General features: G+C 43.8%; 1 long non-coding RNA gene across 1 annotated transcript; it reads left to right on the top strand.

Moving 5' to 3' along the window:
- Positions 1–7,242: 7,242 nt before the first annotated feature.
- Positions 7,243–23,723, top strand: LOC115030266 (uncharacterized). The gene is made up of 4 exons (XR_015045946.1): positions 7,243–7,282; positions 21,156–21,464; positions 22,132–22,203; positions 23,263–23,723. It is a non-coding gene; the product is annotated as an uncharacterized LOC115030266 (long non-coding RNA).
- Positions 23,724–24,639: the final 916 nt, after the last annotated feature.

Genomic DNA, 24,639 nt, shown 5'->3' with positions numbered 1-24,639 from the left:
TAGTGGAGCATGTGTCCTTCTTACCGGTTGGGACATCTTCTGGATATATGCCCAGGAGAGGTATTGCTGGATCCTCCGGTAGTACTATGTCCAATTTTCTGAGCAACCGCTAGACTGATTTCCAGAGTAGTTGTACAAGCTTGCAATCCCACCAACAAAGGAGGAGTGTTCCTCTTTCTCCACATCCTCGCCAGCATCTGCTGTCACCTGAATTTTTGATCTTAGCCATTCTGACTGGTGTGAGGTGGAATCTCAGGGTTGTTTTGATTTGCATTTCCCTGATGATTAAGGATGTTGAACATTTTTTCAGGTGCTTTTCTGCCATTCGGTATTCCTCAGGTGAGAATTCTTTGTTCAGTTCTGAGCCCCATTTTTTAATGGGGTTATTTGACTTTCTAGAGTCCACCTTCTTGAGTTCCTTATATATATTGGATATTAGTCCCTTATCTGATTTAGGATAGGTGAAGATCCTTTCCCAATCTGTTGGTGTTTTTTTTGTCTTATTGATGGTGTCTTTAGCCTTGCAGAAGCTTTGCAGTCTCATGAGGTCCCACTTGTCAATTCTAGATCTTACAGCATAAGCCATTATTGTTCTATTCAAGAATTTTTCCCCTGTGCCCATATCTTCAAGGCTTTTCCCCACTTTCTCCTCTATAAGTTTCAGTGTCTCTGGTTTTATGTGAAGTTCCTTGATCCACTTAGACTTGACCTTAATACAAGGAGATAGGAATGGATCGATTCGCATTCTTCTACATGTTAACAACCAGTTGTGCCAGCACCATTTGTTGAAAATGCTGTCTTTCTTCCACTGGATGTTTTTAGCTCCCTTGTCGAAGATCAAGTGACCGTAGGTGTGTGGGTTCATTTCTGGGTCTTCAATTCTATTCCATTGGTCTATTTGTCTGTCACTATACCAGTACCATGCAGTTTTTATCACAATTGCTCTGTAGTAAAGCTTTAGGTCCGGCATGGTGATTCCACCAGAGGTTCTTTTATCTTTGAGAAGAGTTTTTGCTATCCTAGGTTTTTTGTTATTCCAGATGAATTTGCAGATTGCACTTACTAATTCGTTGAAGAATTGATTTGGAATTTTGATGGGGATTGCATTGAATCTGTAGATTGCTTTTGGCAAGATAGCCATTTTTACAATGTTGATCCTGCCAATCCATGAGCATGGGAGATCTTTCCATCTTCTGAGATCTTCTATAATTTCTTTCTTCAGAGACTTGAAGTTTTTATTATACAGATCTTTCACTTCCTTAGTTAGAGTCACGCCAAGATATTTTATATAATTTGTGACTATTGAGAAGGGTGTTGTTTCCCTAATTTCATTCTCAGCCTGTTTATTCTTTGTGTAGAGAAAGGCCATTGATTTGTTTGAGTTAATTTTATATCCAGCTACTTCACCGAAGCTATTTATCAGGCTTAGGAGTTCTCTGGTGGAATTTTTAGGGTCACTTATATATACTATCATATCATCTGCAAAAAGTGATATTTTGACTTCATCTTTTCCAATTTGTATCCCTTTGATCTCCTTTTGTTGTCGAATTGCTCTGGCTAGGACTTCAAGTACAATGTTGAATAGGTATGGAGAAAGTGGACAGCCTTGTCTAGTCCCTGATTTTAGAGGGATTGCTTCAAGCTTCTCACCATTTACTTTGATGTTGGCTACTGGTTTGCTGTAGATTGCTTTTATCATGTTTAGGTATGGGCCTTGAATTCCTGATCTTTCCAAGACTTTTATCATGAATGGGTGTTGGATCTTGTCAAATGCTTTTTCCGCATCTAACGAGATGACCATGTGGTTTTTTGTCTTTGAGTTTGTTTATATACTGGATTACGTTGATGGATTTCCGTATATTGAACCATCCCTGCATCCCTGGGATGAAACCTACTTGGTCAGGATGGATGATTGTTTTGATGTGTTCTTGGATTTGGTTAGCAAGAACTTTATTGAGGATTTTTGCATCAATATTCATAAGGGATATTGGTCTGAAGTTTTCTATCTTTGTTGGGTCTTTTTGTGGTTTAGGTATCAGAGTAATTGTGGCTTCATAGAATGAGTTGGGTAGAGTACCTTCTGTTTTTATTTTGTGGAATAGTTTGTGAAGAACTGGGATTAGATCTTCTTTGAAGGTCTGATAGAACTCTGCACTAAACCCATCTGGTCCTGGGCTTTTTTTAGTTGGGAGACTATTAATGACTGCTTCTATTTCTTTGGGGGATATAGGGCTGTTTAGATCATTAACCTGATCTTGATTCAACTTTGGTACCTGGTATCTGTCTAGGAACTTCTCCATTTCATCCAGGTTCTCCAGTTTTGTTGAGTATAGCCTTTGGTAGAAGGATCTGATGGTGTTTTGGATGTCTTCAGGATCTGTTGTTATGTCTCCTTTTTCATTTCTGATTTTGTTAATTAGGATGCTTTCCCTGTGCCCTCTAGTGAGTCTGGCTAAGGGTTTATCTATCTTGTTGATTTTCTCAAAGAACCAGCTCCTTGATTGGTTGATTCTTTGAATAGTTCTTCTTGTTTCCACTTGGTTGATTTCGCCCCTGAGTTTGATTATTTCCTGCCGTCTACTCCTCTTGGGTGAATTTGCTTCCTTTTGTTCTAGTGCTTTTAGGTATGTTGTCAAGCTGCTAATGTGTGCTCTCTCTAGTTTCCTTTTGGAGGCACTCAGAGCTATGAGTTTTCCTCTTAGAAATGCTTTCATTGCGTCCCATAAGTTTGGGTATGTTGTGGCTTCATTTTCATTGAACTCTAAAAAGTCCTTAATTTCTTTCTTTATTCCTTCCTTGACCAAGGTATCATTGAGAAGAGTGTTGTTCAGTTTCCACGTGAAGGTTGGCTTTCTATTATTTATTTTGTTATGGAAGATCAGCCTTAGTCCATGGTGATCTGATAGGATGCATGGGACAATTTCAATATTTTTGTATCTGTTGAGGCCTGTTTTGTGACCAATTATGTGGTCAATTTTGGAGAAGGTACCATGAGGTGCTGAAAAGAAGGTATATCCTTTTGTTTTAGGATAGAATGTTCTGTAGATATCTGCCAGATCCATTTGATTCATAATTTCTGTTAGTTTCACTGTGTCCCTGTTTAGTTTCTGTTTCCATGATCTGTCCATTGGTGAAAGTGGTGTGTTGAAGTCTCCCACTATTATTGTATGAGGTGCAATGTGTGCTTTGAGATTTACTAAAGTTTCTTTAATGAATGTGGCTGCCTTTGTATTTGGAGCATAGATATTCAGGATTGATAGTTCCTCTTGGAGGATTTTACCTTTGATGAGTATGAAGTGTCCCTCCCTGTCTTTTTTAATGACTTTGGGTTGGAAGTCAATCTTATCAGATATTAGAATGGCTACTCCAGCTTGTTTCTTCATACCATTTGCTTGGAAAATTGTTTTCCAGCCTTTCATTCTGAGGTAGTGTCTATCTTTTTCTCTGAGATGAGTTTCCTGTAAGCAGCAAAATGTTGGGTCTTATTTGTGTAGCCAGTTTGTTAGTCTATGTCTTTTTATCGGGGAGTTGAGTCCATTGATATTAAGAGATATTAAGGAAAAGTAATTGTTGTTTCCTGTTATTTTTGTTGTTAAAGTTGGCATTCTGTTCTTGTGGCTGTCTTCTTTTAGGTTTGTTGAGGGATTACCTTCTTGTTGTTTCTAGGGCGAGGTTCCCGTCCTTGTATTGGTTTTTTTCTGTTATTATCCTTTGAAGGGCTGGATTCGTGGAGAGATAATGTGTGTATTTGGTTTTGTCGTGGAATACTTTGGTTTCTCCATCTATGTTAATTGAGAGTTTGGCTGGGTATAGTAGCCTGGGCTGGAGTTTGTGTTCTTTTAGTGTCTGTATAACATCCGTCCAGGATCTTCTGGCTTTCATAGTCTCTGGTGAGAAATCTGGTGTAATTCTGATAGGCTTGCCTTTATATGCTACTTGGCCTTTTTCTCTTACTGCTTTTAGTATTCTATCTTTATTTAGAGCATTTGTTGTTCTGATTATTATGTGTCGGGAGGTATTTCTTTTCTGGTCCAGTCTATTTGGAGTTCTGTAGGCTTCTTGTATGTTCATGGGCATCTTTTTCTTTAGATTTGGGAAGTTTTCTTCTATAATTTTGTTGAAGATATTTGCTGGTCCTTTGAGTTGAAAATCTTCATTCTCATCCACTCCTATTATCCGTAGGTTTGGTCTTCTCATTGTGTCCTGTATTTCTTGGATGTTTTGAGTTAGGATCTTTTTGCATTTTACATTTTCCTTGATTGTCGTGCCGATGTTCTCTATGGAATCTTCTGCACCTGAGATTCTCTCTTCCATCTCTTGTATTCTGTTGCTGATGCTGGTATCTATGGTTCCAGATTTCTTTCCTAGGGTTTCTATCTCCAGTGTTGCCTCATTTTGGGTTTTCTTTATTGTGTCTACTTCCCTTTTTAGGTCTAGTATGGTTTTGTTCATTTCCATCATCTGTTTGGATGTGTTTTCCTGTAAGGACTTCTACCTGTTTGATTATGTTATCCTGTTTTTCTTTAAGGATTTGTAATTCTTTAGCAGTGTTCTCCTGCAATTCTTTAAGGGATTTTTGTGCTTCCTCTTTACTGGCTTCTACCTGTTTACCAGTGTTCCTTTGTATTTCTTTAAGTGTGTTATTAAAGTCCTTCTTGAAGTCCTCTACCATCATCATGAGATATGCTTTTAGATCCGTGTCTAGCTTTTCCGGTGTGTTGGGGTGCCCTGGACTGGGCGAAGTGGGAGTGCTGGGTTCTGATGATGGTGAGTGGTCTTGGTTTCTGTTAGTAAGATTATTACGTTTACCTTTCGCCATCTGGTAATCTCTGGGGTTAGTTGTTGTCGTTGTCACTGTTTAAAGATTGGAGCAGAAGATGTGTTCCACTCACCAGCAGTCTCAAAATCCTGTGGCGGGGGTCGTGGGTAGCTGGCAGGTGTCAGCCTACCCTGCTCTCTAGCTACTCCGGTGCTGGTCTGGCCGGAAGAGGCCTGTGCTCCTACTCAGGCCGGTTTTCTGCTTCCCTAACTAATGCAGTCTCAGGTCCCGCGCGCAATTGTATTGGAGCAGAAGCTGTGTTCCACTCACCAGAAGTCTTAAGATCCTGTGGCGGGTGTTGTGGGTAGTTGGTGAATGTCAGCTGACCCTGCGCCCTAGCTACCCCGGCGCTTTTCTGACCGGAGAGGCTTGTGGCCCTACTCCTGTTTGAACATTATTGCCAGCATATATGACTGTTCCTGGTGCCTCTGCGGCTCCAACCTCATCAGATCCCCTTAGACTGGAGTTATAAATGATCTCGAGTTCTGTGAGAATCAACCTTGGACCCTTTAGAAGAGCAGCCAGAGCTCTTAACTGCTGAGCTAGTGTTTTATTCTATTGAAAATAAGGAATAAAATTTTAGATTTTGTGTGTGTGTGATTTTTTTTAAAGCACACACATACAATCTAAGTTCAGAATTTTAAATAGTTTTTTTTATAAACACTGTGTAGGCAAACTGGTGATTTTGTGGAACTTGAACTGTATCTCACAAGAATCTCTTTATTATAAAGAGTTTCTACAGTAGACATTAGCAGTATAATTTCAGGATTCAAATTATGGAGAGTTTGAGTCAGTCCTCACGGTGACATATGACAGTGCTGGTGTTTTCTGTCCAGAACAGCTCTAGTGCAGCATTTAAGTGTCACCACAGTCTGTGACAAAACCAAAGACATAGCTGCAGGCCAGCATGGATAAAGGGGAGTCTTTATCCTACCCTAGAACTCATGATGCTGAGGAATATGGTCAGAAGGTTTAAGGAGTCACAACAAACAAGGAGAAGCACGTCACTGGCAGTTGAAGGTGGCTGGTAGTGTTGTGCACTGGAAAAGGAAGGTGTTGGATGTTTTGTTGTTCCAGAAAGGTAGAACTTTTTTTAAAAATATTTTTTATTAGGTATTTTCCTAATTTATATTTCCAATTCTATCCCAAAAGTCCCCCATACCCTCACCAACACTGCCCTACCCACCCACCCCCACTTTTTGGCCCTGGCTTTCCCCTGTACTGGGGCATATAAAGTTTGCAAGTCCAATGGGCCTCTCTTTCCAGTGATGGTTGAATAGGCCATCTTTTGATACATATGCAGCTAGAGTCAAGAGCTCCGGGGTACTGGTTAGTTCATAATGTTGTTCCACCTATAGGGTTGCAGATCCCTTTAGCTCCTTGGGTACTTTCTCTAGCTCATCCATTGGGGGCCCTGTGATCCATCCAATAGCTGACTGTGTTTGCTAGGCCCCGGCATAGTCTCACAAGAGACAGCTATATGAAGAGTGATGGTTCTGGCCAATGGACTGCTGTTACATGGACTGGGCTGAAGGGGCATGGTAGAGGGATTATATAAGGGATTGTGATTGGGGGCGAGAGAGATTTTTCCTGCATGTATGTTGAAATATTCCTGAATAAACTGCTTTGAGAAGAAGGCTGTGTTGTAGCTCTTTTCTGCTGGTTAGAGACAGAAGCAACACTGTACCACTTCATTTTCTGCCAAACCCTACCTAAGCCTTCCTCTGTGCATTCCCAGGTAATAAAGTGATTTCAGACACACATATACCTATGAATTTATGATAAGCAGGATGAGGGGATGACTTGGCAAAAGAAATTTTATACTCCCAAAGTTTCATGTGATTGTGTTCCTATACGAAGTATTCCTACCTGTTTACTCACAAAACTGGGAACTAAATGACAGTCTTCAGATTGCCCTAACTTTTTAAGCAGTATACAGCTTACTGCCCCCATACACCCTGTGATCCCAGGAAATCACATACAGGGCAGGTTGGGGAACAGAAAGTCAGAAGCAGCCCACAGTTGCTTATAACCATTAACAGTGTGAGAAATGAACACAGGAGCTGTGGGGGTTGATTGAAGCACCCTACAAGACGTTATTAGTAGGCTCTCTTGAGATGGTAGAGGGGAAGGGGAAGGGTCTCTGTCATGGGGAGGCTCAGGAGGCAGGATCCTGACTGGGATATGGAAAGAGAATCCTCCAGGTGAGCTGAGTATTCAAGGCCACAGTAAGGTGATTTGTGTTCTACAAGCACTAAGGGGACACTGTTTTTCTTGAGAAGTCAGGAGCAAAGTCTAAAGTTCTGTGAGCCAGTGAGCTAGTCTGGCAAAAGCGGCTGTTAGGCATAGTGCATGCATATGATTGGCTAGTGAAAGTTACACCCCAGGAATTACCCACACCCTTCAGACATTAAAGCAGACATTTTCGAACCAAGGTTGTGGCTGCTTCAGCATCAAGTGTTGGTGAGTGTAAAGAGAGCCAAGGGAGTTTGAAACTGCCACTTTCTGCTCTGAGGGATGTGGGAACCTAAGAGACCCGGGGTTGGGTTGGAGGCACTGTGTTGTCTCATCTTGACCTCCATCCAGTTGGAGACCAAATTGGTCTGCTTTGTCTTCATGATCCCCTGGCCCTTGGGCCAGTTTTCTCCCAACTGTCCTTAAGGTTTCTTCCTCCAACTCCCATTTGATGCATCTCTGACCTCTCATCTGCTGCTTCCACAAATCAGGGTCTCCTGATTGGCACCTTCCTCTGCATACTGCCTACTGAGCACACTTAGTACAGCTGTTAACAAGCAGTAATTACACAATCCTCCTCATTGCCCTCTTGGAGCTCACAGCAGAACAAGTAGATGAAGTGAACAAAATTATAAATACCATGAATTGTAATGGTGCCAAGTAGATATATTCGGAACATTTCAAGATCTAATATCAGCCCTCCACAAAAGTTAGAGTATACATGCCTAGACTGCAGGGCCAGGAAGGTCCTGTTGAACAGGGGAGACTGAGGGCTTAGAAGACAGAGGTCTCTGTGGAAAGTGATGTGTGATCAGCCAGGGCTTTGTGGTAAACTGGAAACAACATAGAAGCTGAGGAAATGTGAGCTTAGGCCACACCGGCTAATGGCCAACGCCTGAAGTCTTTGCTTACCAGTTCGGAGGATGCTACACAAGGGATCATAACCATAGAGAAGATGATCTCATGTGCCTCTTAAAAGTGAGTTTTGAGCAGGTAGTGGTTCCTGGCCAGAGAGATCAGATGACTGCATGAGCAGCCCCTTATTGGACAAGGCTTGGCTTCCTGGTATAACAAAAGGAGCTCTGTGGGCATTCTTCCAGGAAAACTGGTGACAGCCACAGGAAGAATTTTGGATCTTCACAAATTTGCCCAAGTGTACTTTGAAAGAAGAACCATTTGTTCTGGCTACAATTTCTAAGTTCCTTGAGGACAGCACAGCTCTTCCTGCTTCAAGCCCAGGCTTAGCTGTACAGAAGCTACAGCCTTGGACTGTGCCTTAGCACCCAACTCAGGACCACTTTATCTCACCTTGAGAGACAAATCTTAGTACTTCTCACCTAGTCCCACCAACCCCAAGATAGTGCCGGGCTTACAGCAGTGGGATGCAGACTCTAGGGCACACCAAGAAGACACACTGTAATCTTTGTGGGTTGGCCCCAGAACTGAGCAGGGGTATCTGTGTGCTTGAGACTGGAAGTCTTGGGCCCAAGACTTGTTCCCAGGTCCCCTTAGTTTGTAGGTAGCTGCTTCCCCATGGTGTTCTGTGGTCTTCTGTGCACCCTTCAAGAGTCTGTGTCTCCAGGGTTCCCTTCAGAAGGACACCAGTGACATTAAAGAGAACTCACCATTAAGGCTTCCTTGAATTGATCACCTTAAAGGCACTGTCTTCAAGTGTCACTGCTGAGAGAATAGGAGTTAATATTTCCCCATATGAATACCATGGCCAATCTAAGGCACTGAAGAAAGACTTCTAGGTTCAGACGAAACCTGATTGAACTTTCTCACCATGCTCCATTCTAACTGGACCAAACTTTGGAAATGCTTGCAATCCAGGTCTTTTTGGCACTGCTGTGCAGCATTGTTCTAATTGTATAGCCCAGACAGTTGGAGTAGAAAACTGAATCTATGTCATCGCATCAGAAAGAAAGAACAATGCAGTCTACTTGTAGTTGGAACCATATTATAAATAGAAAATACCCTAAAGAATCTGCTAAATCCTTTGCATCCAATAGTGGGTTATATAAGACCATTGAATACATGCTCTGTTAACAGAAAGAAAGCATTTTTGTCTCCTAGTAATAAAGAAAAGTAAAAGTAGGGAGAAAGTTCTATGTAGACCACAATCTTTTTTTTTTTTTAAATTAGGTATTTTCCTCATTTACATTTCCAATGCTATCCCAAAAGTACCCCATACCCTCCCCCCCACTCCCCTACCCACCCACTCCCACTTTTTGGCCCTGGCGTTCCCCTGTACTGGGGCATATAAAGTTTGCAAGTCCAATGGGCCTCTCTTTCCAGTGATGGACTACTAGGCCATCTTTTGATACATATGCAGCTAGAGTCAAGAGCTGTGGGGTACTGGCTAGTTCATAATTTGTTCCACCTATAGGGTTGCAGATCCCTTTAGCTCCTTGGGTACTTTCTCTAGCTCCTCCATTGGGGGCCCTGTGATCCATCCAATAGCTGACTGTGAGCATCCACTTCTGTGTTTGCTAGGCCCTGGCCTAGTCTCACAACAGCTATATCTGGGTCCTTTCAGCAAAATCTTGCTAGTGTATGCAATGGTGTCAGCGTTTGGAAGCTGATTATAGGATGGATCCCTGGGTAGACCACAATCTTTAAAACAAAATAAAACATACTTTGAAATAAATTTGGCCAAATCCGTACTACACATATAACTAGAGTTGGTATTATTTTTGAAATGTAGGAATGAAGTAAATTTTATCAAAATACTACAGAGATTTTCATAATTGAACTGAAGGAATTTAGCAATTAACACTTTATAATTCCTAGGTATTGGGTTACCATTAGCAGTCAGAGTTTAAGTGCAGAAAAATGCTGTCTCCAGGTGATAAGAGATTCTCTGTGTGAATATTAGGAGAGTTAATTCCCTAGAAGGTGGGACTGCATCCCTATCTGGAGACAGAATTCCCTTCAAGAGGGTCTGTGTCTCCTGCATGAATGACAAGACCCAAAAAAAGGAAAGGCAGAATCTACTGCAGGAGAGAATGATGGGATCCCTAGAAGGAGGGACTTAATTTCTTGTCTGAAGAGACAGGAGCACCAGCGGGATGTTGAATATTTAGTCTGACATTGTATTTTCAGTACAATGGTCTGAATTCCCTGAATCCACAGCCGGAACCCTGAGCCACCAGCAGGATCACTGTTTCTGTACCAGTTGTCTATGGAAGTTAAAAATACACTTCACTTCTTTGGCTCATAAAATCCCACCATGCTCTGTCTTCTTTCCTATATCCAACCTCCATTCCCCACTATCTCATCTTCATATAAAATCCTTTCTATCCTTGAACTTCCAAGACTACTGATGTCTTATGAGCATCTATACACACACAAAACACACACACATACAAACACACACCTTGCTTTGTATGGGTCTGGTTTTGATTTTTTTAAGCTGTACTGTTTCTATGGACCTCTCTAAAAACTCTCTGCTTCCCAGCTAGGCTGACTGACATCTTACTGACCAAAGGATATAGAGTCTGGATTGTAAGACTTGCATCCCTTGTAGTCCTTGGGGCTGATGCTGACAGGGGCTTAGAGCCATGGGATGTGGGTGTATAGCACACCAGGCCTTGCTTAAGGCCAGCTTGTCTTGTCTCTGTAGTATGTGAAGGAGACTGAGCAACCTGACAGTTGACAGTTGACCTTCTCCTTGCTGAGAGGGTTCCTATCCCTTCTTGCACTCTGTTCATTCATGGTATTTCAGTATGTGCAGGTAGGTGCTGCATTGATGGATTTTTCCTTTTGGATCCTTGGTTGTAGGTTAAAGAAGAAAGGATAGTTGAACTGGAACCAGAAAATGATAATCTACACCTGAGATTGTCAGAAGTAATGTTTTGCTCTGTCCTGTAGACTGATTGACCAGCTAGCCACATGTGAGTGTTTGCTTTGAGTCAGCTACTTCATTTGCAAAAGATGTAAAGGATGGGGGTTTTCTTTGATTTTTTTGTCCCCTCCAATGAAGTGGAGACTTTTTTTTTTCTTCTCGAGACAGTGTTTCTCTGTATAGCCTTGGCTGTCCTGGAACTTACTTTTTAGACTGGGCTGTCCTCGAACTCAGAAATCCACCTGCCTCTGCCACAGGAGTGCTGGGATTAAAGGCATGGGCCACCACACCCAGCAGGCTTTCTGTGCCATCCTATACAGGAACAGAGATGAATTCTTCTGTGGATGTAGCTGGGGCTGACATGTGTGCCATACAGAGAGCTAGAGCTGTCACGGCTCATGTCCTATTGCTACCAGAGGACCTGCATCCAGTCATATCTCCAGGCAAGCATGCTGAGGAAGAAACAATCAGCCACATCTAAACAGTGTGGGATGTGTCATTACACAAAGGATATGATTTCTCTAGCAAATGGACATTCTATAGAAAAGGATGGAATGAAGGAGAAAGATGCAATAGACTAGAATTCTGTTACACATTGGTTTCCATGTGGCTTTGTCAGACATGACTGGGTAGGATCTTGGCGACATCTGCAGACTTGGAGAAACATAACCCAAGACTGACCTCTCTTCAATGAGAAGACTAGCCTTATGTGTGGCTTTCTTCTCTCGATCTCAGGAGGAAAGGGATGTCAAGTGTCCTTGTGTCTGCTCTTCTCCAGTGCTTTTAACAAGAAAGGATCCTCCTTCATGATAGCATGCTTGAGGGTGATAAGATCTGTCACTGTTGTGGTTTGATTATGAACATCCCCCAAGGATCTTGTGCTGTAAACTTATGTTTGAACTCTTGGGACCACCCAAGTGTGACTGTATATGCCTGTAATCCCACACTGAGGGACAGTGGTAAATCAGCATATTCCTGTAGCTTACAAGATTCTCAGCCTAGCTGAGATGACAGAATTGTGTTTCAGTGAGTGACCTGACTTGAGGTCATAAGGGAGAGAGCAATGAAAAAAAGTATCTAATCTTTTCATTTCGTCTCTTCATGCTGATACAAAGAAGCACACACATACACACAAACACATATACATGCACACACTCTCATGACATACACAGGCATATTCATACATACAAGCACATAGGAAAGCACACACATGAACATACAGTCATGACACATTTGCATATATAAGCACACACCTGCATATATATATGGAACACACACACCATACTACACATATGCAAATACACATACACACACAGGGGACACAAATAAACACACACAACAGAGATGCACACACACATACATTTGTACCAACATTACACTTCAGGCCATACCACACAGTCACACACACAATTACACACATGGAACACACACACAAGCACATACACACATACACAGATGCAAACACATTCACCCCATACCATACAACACACACCATCTACACAAACACACATACACACAGAGATGGTGCCTACTCCAGGATGATTGGGTCATATACAGATGGATCCTGTCTAGCAAAAACTGGTTTCTATGAAAAGAGCCAAACTGTTCCCAAATACCTCTCACTTCTCATCCTGCCATGGGATCTTTCTTTTCTGCACACAATCCAACTAAAATCACATAGGACGATGACAAAGGCTGACCATTGAGGTCACCCCAGCTTTCTATATCAAAACTGACCCAAACTAACCTCTTCATGCATAAGCCAGCTTCAGTCATTTTGTTCTTGCAGAAGAAAGTGGACTTTCTCAGCCACCCTGAGAACAACCTCATTTCACAAGGTGTGGCTGCTGTCATGTGATCATGTATTAAGAGTGCTTGTGAGAGGAGGAGGCAGACTGCAGCTTTAGAGGTGGAATGAGATGGCCTTAGCTCAATTGTGAATGTTCCAGAAGAAAGAAGTTGGTTTGTCCACAAATATCTTCAGATTGGGCAGGCTTATTGTTTGGTACCAGGTTACAGTACTAACCCTATCACTTCTCTGTTGGTGTACATGTCAGAATGTCTCCAGGAATGAATTTATGTTGGGTCAGGTTGGGATTATATTTTGCTCTTATTTATTGAAGGCATCACAAAATGAATTTTTGAGAAAACCACTGACTGCTAATATTTGCAGTTTTGAATTTAATTTAAAGTCTCAGGACACCTGTTTTGGTGTGGCCATTCTCTTAGGTCATAAGGATTAGTAGGTCTACTCTCTCTTGTCATGAGGGTTAGTTGATATAGGTGCTCTCCCAAGTCATAAGAGCAAAGGTGGCCACTGTCTCAAGTTACAAGTGTCAGTGTGGCCACTTGGGTAGCATGAATCTGCTTGTCTGTTCTGAAGCATTTTTTGTTTTAGATGTATGTATTTTTATTTGTGTGTATGATTGGTTTTCCTACATGTGTGTGTGCGCTGTGTGTATGTACACAATGACCAGAAAGGTCACGTGAGAGTCAGGTACCCTAGAACTGGAGTTGGAGATGTCTGTGTGTTGACTTTTGGGTGCTGGGATACTCACCCAGATCCTTTGCAAGGGCAGCCAGTGCTTTCCTGCTCTGAAGTCTTTTTGATGTGCTGTTTATTACTGTCTGTTCCACAAGACTGGTTCACAGGAATCAGCCTTAGGATTGTGTAGGATAACCACACTGAAAATTGTTTAATCCATGATTTGATGTCCTTACTGAATATGACAAAGGGTAAAATTTGACTATATCTGTTTCTGAAAATTAACAGTGTCTTTGTAACTAAGCTCAGATCATCAGTGTGTTCCTTTCAATTCTGATCCATCTGGACAACCCTCAAAGTATATTCTTTTCTGTCCTCAGTGCTTGCTGTATTGCCTCAAGAACCAACATCACTAAGACAAGCTAAAGGAGACTTTAAAAATCTTCACAGTTTGAAATTTAAAGACACTCATAGATGGTCTACACACCATTTATCCCAACACTTGGAGAAAGACTCTCTGTATCTTACAATCCCTCGGTGTACACGGTCTTCAGGACAGCCAGAACTTTAATGGTGAGAGTGTGTCTAAAAAAAAACTAACAAAAAACACACAAACACACACACACACACACACACACACACACACACACACACACACACAAACACACACACACACACACACCTCACACACCACTCTTCAGTTGCTACCCATATCATTCCTCAAGTGAGCTTTTAGAGCAACAGTCCTTCAAGTCTGCAGACTTCTGATCAACCCTCAGAATCTTTCCACTTATATCAGGCAGGTTGCTGCTAGCTTTTGAGAAGTTGGGTTTTGTTGTTTTGTTATTTGTACTCCCTTAGCTGACTTCCCCATGTCCTGCCAGATTCTACTCACCACCTTCAGATGTATTTAGTGTTTTCAAGTCATGCTGAAAAAATAAGATACTATTTGTTTTCATTGTAGCATTTAGGATTGTGTTGAAGAGGTAACTGCAGAATGTAAGCTGTTTAACAAGTAGGTCTATGAGTCATGACTAGGTATAATCTCATCTGCTGAGTGAGTGTTTGATTAATGGCCTTGTCCCTATTGGCTCCTGTGGTATTTTTACCCTGAAGCCTGAAGAGTTTGAATTTGGGTTGGGTCCTCTTGTGATTTTCCTGACCAGCACATCTGGAGTTACCTCATAGGTATAAAGAAGTTCAAAGATTTCTTGCCCTGGAGATGCCTGTTTACCTTTGTTACCTAATCCACATCTTATTTGAAATTGGAGGGAGAGCAGCTTGCTGGCTTTTCAGGAACACGTATTGACACACAATGAAGGTTCTCTTTGCTACTGATGTGAATTTCTGAATTCCTATGTCATTTTGAATAAGCTCTACTCCATGGTCTTGGACATTTGAGTACTCAGTTCTCAGTAGGTGACTATGTTTGGGTAGATGTAGGAGGTGTGCCTTGCTGAAGAATGTCAGTGGGGCTGGGGTTTGAGGTTTTAGATATTTGTACCACCCCCAGTGCACTCTGCTTTGTAATTTGAGTCTAGATGTGAGCCCTCAGCTTCCTTCTCCTTCCACCATGCCTTGTAGCTATTGAACTTAACCTCTGGTAACAGGTGACCTCTAGACCATGAGTCCCACTAGCTTCATTGTTTTATAGTTTGCTCTGCTCATGGCATTTCTGTCCAAAGATACAAAGGTACCTAATGTAGAAGTTGATGCAATGGAGTGGACTCTTAGTGTGACACTTGATCATACCAGGTTGCGCTTATGTGGGTTTTGTTTTGAGCAACATGGAAGACTTTGGAACTTTGAACTAGAAGTGTTTTAATGCCCTAAAAAGAGCTTGATGGGCTAGACCTCACTCATCTAACCATCTAATCTGTGATAGGGAGTGACGTAGTTCGGGTTTTACTGCTGTGAACGGATACCACAAACAAAGCAACTCTTATAAAGACATTTAATTGGTTCTGGCTTATGGGTTCAGAGGATTAGTTCATTATCATCAAAGTGGGAGCTTGCAGGTTCCAGGCAGACATGGTGCAGGAGGAGCTAAGAGTTCTTCATCTTCATCTGAAGGCTGTTAGGAGAAAACTGGCTTTCAGGCAGCTACCACAAGAATCTTATAGGTCACACCCACAGTGATACACTTCCTCCATTAAGGCCACACATACTCCAACAAGGCTACATCTCCAAATAGTGCCATTCCCTGAGCCAAGCATTTTCAAACCTCCACGGGGAGCTTAAGGCATTTCCGGGTTTCTGGAATCCCCTGTGATCAGAAGCATCATCCAGTGTACTCTCATCAGTCACTAGATGTAAAGCAGCTTAGCAAAGGGCTGAGACAACTGAGAAATACTAGGGTGGAAGGTGTGTCAGTTTTCATCTGTATAGAGAGACACTATGATTGTGACCTGACCTCAGTTTCCAGGTTTCACCAGTGTGACCCATGGACCATGTCTATTCTCCTGTAGGCAAGTGTCATTTGGCACTGGTCTTAGTTAGCGTTTTACTGCTGAGAACAGACACCATGACCAAGGCAAGACTTGTAGAAAACAACATTTAATTGGGGATGGATTACAGGTTCAGAGAGGTTCAGTCCATTATCATCGAGGTGGGAGCATGGCAGTAACCAGGCAGGCATGGTACAGGCAGAGCTGAGCTGAGAGTTCTATGTCTTCATCCAAAGGCTGGGAACTAGGGTGAGGATCTTATGCCCACACCCACAGTGACACACCTACTCCAACCAGGTCACACCTATTCCAAGGTCACACTTCCAAATGGTGCCACTCCCTGTTCCATTAATATACAAACCATCACAATCCACTCCCTGGCCCCCATAGACTTGTTCAAACACATGAGTCTATGGGGGGGTGGGCATTCTTAAACGTAGCATAATGCAAAATACGTTTAGTCCCACTTTTATAGTCTTCATAGTCTATAGCAGTCTCAACAATGTTAAAAGTCCAAAGTTCAAGGTCTCTTCTGAGATTCATCTAATCACTTAACTGTAATCCCCAGAGAAAGACAGGGAACCCCCTGGACAAATTCCAAACTCTGCATCTCCATGGCTGATGTCAAATAGGTCTTCAGATCTCCAATCCTTTTTCATCTTTGTTGACTCCAACAAACTGGTTTCTCCGGGGCTTGTTCCACTCCCTGTTAGCAGCTTTCCTCAGCATGTATCCCATGACTCTAGCAGCTTTAACATCTTTGTGTCTCCAAGGTAATTTGAATGTTACAGCTTCTTGTTTCACTGTCTGGGATTCCAGTTGATGTTTTGTACTCCTCCTAAGGGCTGGCATCACTTCTCCAGCTCTGCCCTCTGTAGCACTCTAAGCTCAGGTTGATCCACTCTACTACGGCTGTTGTTCTTAGTGATCTTCCCATGTTACGGACATCTCCAATGAACTGGGGTGTTCCACTCCAACTAGGCTTCACCAATAGCCTCTCATAGGCTCTCTTCATGGTGCCAAGCCTCAAATCCTTTGCATGACCCCTTCCGTCCTGAGCCATCAATTACAGCTGAGGCTATACCTGCTCCAATGGCCTTCTGTGACCTCTCACAGTGCCAAGCCTCAGCTGTTCTTCAGGACACTTTCATGCTTTCAAAACCAGTACCACCCGAATGATTCTTATACATTACCAAGTCCAGCTGCAGCAAAAGGTACAATATTGGGTATCTCTGGAACACAGCCTCTGTGCTCATAGAAAACACTTCCCAGAAGAGGTCACCTCAATGATGCTGGTCTCCTCTTAATCAATACTAATTGCTTAGATACAGCTAATCAGCATCAATAGTCCCAGTAATGCAAAGTTTTTGCTTTAGTAGTTCTGGTATCTTGTTAATCGCAGCTGATTCTTTAGTCCCAGCTAACCAGAACCACAGAATCTTCACAATCAAACTAGCAATGACCCTGAAAAAAGTCTTTAATCTTCTCTCTGAAATTTCACAAGCCAGCATTATATTTTCTGCACTGTTCTCAACATTATCTTCAAACCTTCTTCACTTTGGAGACCCAAAGTCTTATGCCTGAGCAAGCACTTCCTGTGTAAAGGTCAAGATATCATGTACCCTTGAGGGAGGCCTAACACTGTTCTGACTAAGTACAAGACAGAAGTGGAGCTGTGAGGGAGGCCTAACAGTGTTCTGACGATGTACAAGAGCCCCTGGAGTCTTTGGAAACATTTTTCCACGTGTATCAACCTATGGAGAAACTCATTCCTGTGAAAATGTATGTTGCCCAGGGAACACTGTGACCCATTCATATGTGGTGAGAGGAAACAGCTCAGACAAGCTTTTGAGGGACAAACAGGCCAAGTGAGTATCTATCTATCTGATAGCCCAGAATATCATTAATACACAAGGAGTGCTGTTGATGAAGCAGAAATGCAGATAATGTGACAGGAAATGCTGTCCAGAAAGCAAACTCATATTGGCTCACACATTGGGTCTGGATTTTTCCCAGATAATGGAAGATTTGTTATGAAGAAATGAAATATAAATAAGAGGCCTAAATATTTTATTTAATTTTAATAGTTACATATTGAGCTTAATATCTTAGTCTCCAAATAAACACTATGGAAAACTTTGTTATTTTTAATGATTTTTAATAAGAAATCTCAAAATATTTGTGCTATGTGGACATTTCTGTATTTATGAATGCTGTGTATACTTATGAAGTGACTGTGGCTGCACTAGCAGAAGTCCTCAGGATATTGTTAGAGCACTGGGACCACACCCCACACAGGAACAGCAAGCTTACTCACCTGCTCCAGGATTGCATCACTTTTTCTCCCTAGGAGACCCACAGAAGGGACAGAGCCAGACTTTAGGGAGCTATCACAACCATGTTTGTCCTCTTGCCCAGACCATACAAATTTGACAAAGCTAGAGTTATGCCAGGCCCCTGTCATGTTCTGTCCACAGGGTCAGTGTGAGTCAGTGCAGCTTACACTATGTATTAACTGTGCTGCAGGTTGGTGCATATGGTGGGCTTTCCTTTAGCCTTTCCACCCAGACTATGAAGTTCTTTTGGGGAGACTGTCATGGCTGTCTTCATTCTGGCAGGCACAGTCTGTGGATGAGTCTCTAAGCTATTGGAGAGGGGACCCCACTGAGGAATTAGTGACATTGAGTCATTTGTAGACCCAGGGCCTATTCCACTTGTTTGGTAGCATGTAGTATCTGCTCAAAGTGTAAGCAGACACTCTCCATCCCTGTAGTCCCATGTTGGAGTGTGGGCAGACTCTCTTTATGCCAACAGCTGTCTGGCTCTCACAAATGTCATTTTCATGCTTTACACCTGGCATTTTTAATTTTTCTTTTAAAAGCCAGTGATGCAAAGTTACTAATTACTCTGTATGCATCCCCTGGGCTGAAGCACATGTCTGTTCTATGAGGGTTAAAATTTGAGTTAGTGCTGGACAACTTGAGAGAAGATTTTTCCCAGATAATGGAAGATTTGTTATGAAGAAATGAAATATAAATAAGAGGCCTAAATATTTTATTTAATTTTAATAGTTACATATTGAGCTTAATATCTTAGTCTCCAAATAAACACTATGTCTCTCAAGCTGAGAGAGGCCTCAGCTCTCAGGTGGAGAAGCCAGGGATGGGCTGTTGTGGGAACTGGATCTTCAGTGAAATGTGTTTATTGTCATTGCTTTAATGTGTGTGTTTGTGTGTACACGTGTGCCTGCACATGTACAAGTGTATTTCTGTATGTGTGTGCTCACCAACACTTCATACATAACCAGGTTTCTCTTCTCCCTGAGTAGGCTGTTTGCTCTCTGAGGTTGGTGGTGGGCCTGGATGGGGCCTTAGCACAGCTTTTCCCCAGATCCCTTGAACCTAAGCTGATAGGGGAGGCAGTTGCCTGGTGGGGAGAATCCTCCTGGATCAAGAGATGGACTGGGCCCACTCCTGGAAGAGTAGCTGGATTGTTGGTCACAAGGAGAGGGAGGACAAAGTTGAACTTGTCACCTCAGGAGACATAGTGAGGTCCAGGATCTGCACATATATTGCAGAGCCATACATAAGCCCTGTCTATTCCCAGCATTATGTCAGGTTAAAGCTCCATTCCCATTCTTCCAACTGTGATTTGGATGGAGGACATATGGTTAACACAGGTCATGAGTGGCTTGCAAGAGTCAGCATTGTGCCAGGCCCACAGGACAAAAGATGTGTTTATGGTATTAATCCTCTTTAGGAAGCAGGTGTTCCACGCTGGGCATAAGTGACAAGAAGCCTCATATCCCAGAGAAAGGGTGGCTAGCCCCCAGACTCCTCTCTGTAGAACTATGAGTAGCTGTTACAGCTAAGTGTGCCTAGACAATAAAGAGGGCAATCTATTTTACCTGTCTCAGAGTCCAGCCTATGTGCATTTTCAACAGGGACGCCAGGGCCATTAAGGCCAGCTTCATTGTGACAGGTCTGGAAGAGGTCCAATAGATCTCCCTGCTGTTGGTATTGTGCTATTGTGCGTAGCTGAAGAGACCACATTGACAGGGAACAGTTTTTGTGTCATAATTCCAAATCTGGTTCTCAGAAGGTCTGAGTTGTACCTTAGCTTTACCAAGCTGACACAGAAGCCCGGATACACATCCTCCAAACCCGTGGGGACAGCAGTGACCTGGCTGCCTATCATTAGCTGAGGGTTTGATCTTTCCTGTATCCTATCACTGAGGATGATTTCAAGAGGATGTGAACCAGCAGAGGTCTAAAGATCCCGTGGCGGGTCTTGTGGGTAGTTAGTGGGTGTCAGCAGACTTGGCGCCCAAGCTACCCCAGTGCTGGCGGGAATGGAAGGGCTTCTTTTCTTTCTTTTCATTTCTTTTTTACTTTCATTCTATTTTTTGGGGGGGGGTTCAAGACAAAGTTTCTCTGTTTAGCCCTGGCTGTTCAGGAACTCAATTTGTAGACCAGGGTGGCCTCAAACTCAGAAATCTGCGTTCCTCTGCCTCCTGAGTCCTGGGATACAGGTGTGTGCCACCATGCCCAGCCTCTCTCCAATTTTCAAAGACTCCACTGAGAGAGGACTTGACTTGCTGAACATTGAAGCCACAGTGCACTGGCAGGAGAGTGTGCCTCTGTGCATGTATGTGTGTACATGCATGTGTGTGTGTGTGCATATGTGGGTGTGGGCACATGTGTGCATGCCCGTGGGTATGCATGCATGTGTGTGCATGTGTCTTTGTGCACATAGTTCTTGTATGTGTGTGTGCACTACCAGTGTGCATTGTGTGTTCATGAATGTGTTTGTGTGTGTGTGAGAAAGACAGAGAGACAGACGGACAGACGGACAGATGGACAGAGAGGGAAAGAGAGGGAGAGAGAAAGGGGGTGGGAGTGAGCCATGAGCAAGAAGAACTCTCTGCCTATGTTACATGGCAGGCTCTCAAGGATGCCAGGTGCATATTCCAGGACCATACAACCTCAGAAGCAAATGCTAGGCTCTGTTTTTACCTGCTCCTGTCCTGCATGACAGACCACCAGGGCTGCTGAGGATGGCTCTGTAGCTAAGAGACAAAGTGTCACAACCAAAAGAGCCATCACAAGGGGATGCTAGGAGCCTGCTGGGGAGTAAGTCTATTCATGGTTGCCTAGCTGTCATGGGAATGCAGAGCTCATTCTCCAAGGATGCAGCTTTGCTCTATGCACCTAGGCTACTGTGTATCTCAAGGGTGGCAGGACACTGATCACCACTGGCTCCCGGAACGCAGGGGTACTTCATGTTCCTCCAACACTAGCTCTTGTGCTGCTTTTCACACAGAGAAGAAGAGGTATCAGGAATCCTATACAGTGACCTGCTGGAGCTAAACCTGGACCTGGAAGCAAGCAGCAAGAACTCCCTGGGTAATGAGGACAATAAGAGCAGCACACAGCATCTCCTCCACTGCCTCTCATTCTGCTCCAAAAGCCATGGCAGCTCCCACTCAAGCAGGCATCAAGCCTAACTCCCAGCATGGATAATGTGAGAAGTCTGTGATTGAACCCACAGGGACCTCAAGGTTCTGTGGGAGGACATCTAGTGATTCCTGGAGCACCTGCAGCAGCCAGGAAACATGGAACTAGAGTGGAGGTGAGCTATAGGACTGACTAGATAGCAAATAGCCTGACCTGGCAAGTGCTATTCTGAATCCCTTGGCTCAGTCTGGAATAACCACTCAGGGCTACACTGAAGGCCACTCAGGGGCAAGCAATGTGTCACTAACACTGTGGGTGGCCTCCTTCTCAGAGTCTTGTCCAGACAAAATCAACTGGCCTTGGCCACTGAAGTTGAATCCAGACTCTGTGGGTGACAGTATAGAATATCAGCCAGAGTATGAAATCACATGAGTGTGGCCACTGGGTGCTCCCTGGACTCACTATAGATGGACACAGGGAAGGCACCATTTCTGGGTCTGCAGGGGTAGGGAGAGCTCAGCTTTCAAGAGCAGGCCAACTCTGCCTCTCCTAACCTTGTCTTGGGGAAGAAATGGCCTCACTAGTGAGATAGGCTCATCTGGGACCCTGCACACTGGTGTATGTCACAGACAGCTCATGTCTTTCTGGCTGGAAAGTTCAGATCCCCAGCTGGCCTCATCTCAGACAGTCCTATGAGGAGGGGTATTTGTTTCCTAATTCAGAGATATGGCAGGAGAGGTCCCAGGACAAGATGGGCCCACAGCCGTGTGTATGAGCAGTGATACTGTCTTGGCCCTGCTTATGTCACCTCTTCATCCTCTATTCTCGTCCCCTTTTTTTAGCAGCCACCCAGAGACCTTCACAGAACTGTGGGTCATGCTAATCAGAATAAGGGGCCAGAGGTCACATCCCAGGTAAGGTTTTGATTCAGTCCTTTTGGCTACCACCCTGCCCACCTAAGATTTCCAAATTGGGTCCTCAGGGTCCTGGAAAATCCTTTACAGGCAGTCCTGGAGGGACAGCCAGGTTCTTGGGAACACTGGGTTTAGCAGTGCTTCTCTGCTTCAGGCTCAGAGCCTTAGTGAGTGGACTTGTTGAGTGGCTCACCAGGTGCATAGCAGTGTTGCACCCTCCAGTGGACATGCAAATTGGCAGGATATTATTTCCACCTTTCTTTACCTCTTATTATAAAGGGTTGCTACCAGATACATCAGGACCTATGAAACTTGTGTTCCCACCACCATAGGGTATAAGAGAGACTACACTAGAGGCCCTGTGAAACCTAGGTAGAGTACAATGTGCATGACTCTACTACCTGTGGTATGTGTAGGGTCTTCAGAGCAGAACCTAAAGCCTGTCGTGGCGAAGTCTGTCATGGCTGAAAATTTTGCCCATCAATGTGGAACAACTGTCATCTGATGGAACCCAGACAGTCAGTGGAGAAGTTTAAGTGAAAGGTGGCCCTCCTTAAATTCTCAGATGCTTCCAGGGTAGTGTATGGTGACCACATCCAGAGCCATTTCAGAAAGATATAAGTGCAAGTAGATGACAATGGGGAGAGAATTCTTATCTGGCCAGCATCCCATGGTTCCAGTGGGGACCCAAAGAGGTCATATACCAAGGCATGGAGGCTGCCTAGAACATCTAGGATGTTTCAGAGCTACACAAGGGCCCACGGTCCAGCCTGAAAAAAAACCCTAAAGTACCAGGGATTATCAGTGATTCTAAGGTAGGGTGGGATATGGAGCTGATGAATGCTGGGATGGTTGAAAGAAACAGCACGAGTTAAACTTCAGGGAAGTGTGTTGTGAGAGCTAAGACAAGGCAAACCAACAGGATAGACTATCAGGCCCAGGATAGACAGCCTATGCAAGAATTAGAACTGTCTGGGTAGAGCTGGATTCTGTGGCTGTAGGAGCATTGAAAGCACATATGCAGGAGGACTACCACCACACTCTTATATCTCTCTGCAGGTTGGAGAGGCAGAGGACAACCACATAGGTGACCAGTATGTCTGCCTAGTCATCCAGACAGCTCATGACTAGCTCACACAGCAACCCCTGAGGCTGCACACTGGTGGAGCTGCTGGTTTTCAAGAAGTTAACTCCTCTCAATGGAATGAAGTTCCTAATCTTCCTCTCCCTGTACTGGCCAGGTGAAGACCCACCCCTGCAGGACATTGTGGTGTAGGGAAGATCTGTACAGCTGTCCTGTTTGTGCTAGCGAGCCTTGAAGGTGGCTTGCTATCATTCCAGCATCACCAGCCTTTGTCCATGTCTGGGCAAGGCAGTTCTTGGCCCTCAATCCATCTTCCCACCATATTATTCTGTTTTGTCTGCCCACTGGTAGGAGATGAGGAACCAGCTCTGACACTAGTCTGGGCATGGGGAAGGTCCAATTCTTCCTGTTCCGGGTTCCCAGCTCCTGGGATTCTAAACAGCAAAAGTATCTGATAGAAAAAAAAAAATCAATGTTAGCCCTGAAGCTGCTTGGACTCCTGTCTTATTTTCTAGAGAATGTGTCATGGTGGGTCTTGGGCATTAGAGGGAGCCCTATGATTGCAAAGCTAGCCTAGGCTCCACAGACCCAGAGCAGACTACTACAGGATCTCCAAATCACAAGTCTCTAGTCCTGCTTCCCATGTCTAGCTTATAAGTACTGTAAACAACACAGAGGTCTCCCTAGAGGCAGGGCTCAGTTCCACAAGAGACACTGCCCCTGGCTATGCAAACAAGACCTCATTGGATGCAATGGGAAAGAACACTTAGCCCACTCCTCAGGCTGTGGAGGCTGCCTCCACCTGGCAGGACAGTGTTGCTGGTGCAGAGGATAGGGCTGTTTGGGGTCTCCTCTCCTCATCTTAGTCAAGAAGGTCCAGGAGTCATTAAGCAGGTACAGATCATGAGCTCTGGGATGGTATAGGATCGGTTATCTTTCCATGGATCCTTCAGGATTCCTTACTGCCTAAGATACAAAGAAGGACTTGATGTCAGTTTACTTGGACAAGAGGAGGCTTGCATGCCACTGCTTGTCACAGATTCTTGGTAGTTGTGACAAACTTGTACCCATTGGTAGGAGGGCCACATCTGGACACCCTTTAACATTTGTCAGAGTGGAGCTCAAGACTGGCTGGCTGGGTGTGGAAGCACCTTCTCATCTAGGCCTTCTGTGTTATACTCATCTCAGTCAGAACTGGTGGTTTTGGGATAGTCAGCCAGGATTTCAGCTAGTGCAAGGACTCACACGGGGCGCTGGTTGAGTTGAGGGTTCTGTTCCCCGGACAGTGTGATATAGAACAGACTGGGAACTGTAGGAAGGCAAAGGCACCAACCCCCCATGTGTGGCTCAAC

Source organism: Mus caroli, unplaced genomic scaffold, assembly GCF_978045245.1.
Source record: "Mus caroli unplaced genomic scaffold, Mus_caroli_1 scaffold_18, whole genome shotgun sequence".
NCBI lineage: Eukaryota > Metazoa > Chordata > Mammalia > Rodentia > Muridae > Mus > Mus caroli.
Note: the sequence above shows the minus strand (reverse complement) of the source record. Positions and strands in the feature narration are given on the sequence as shown.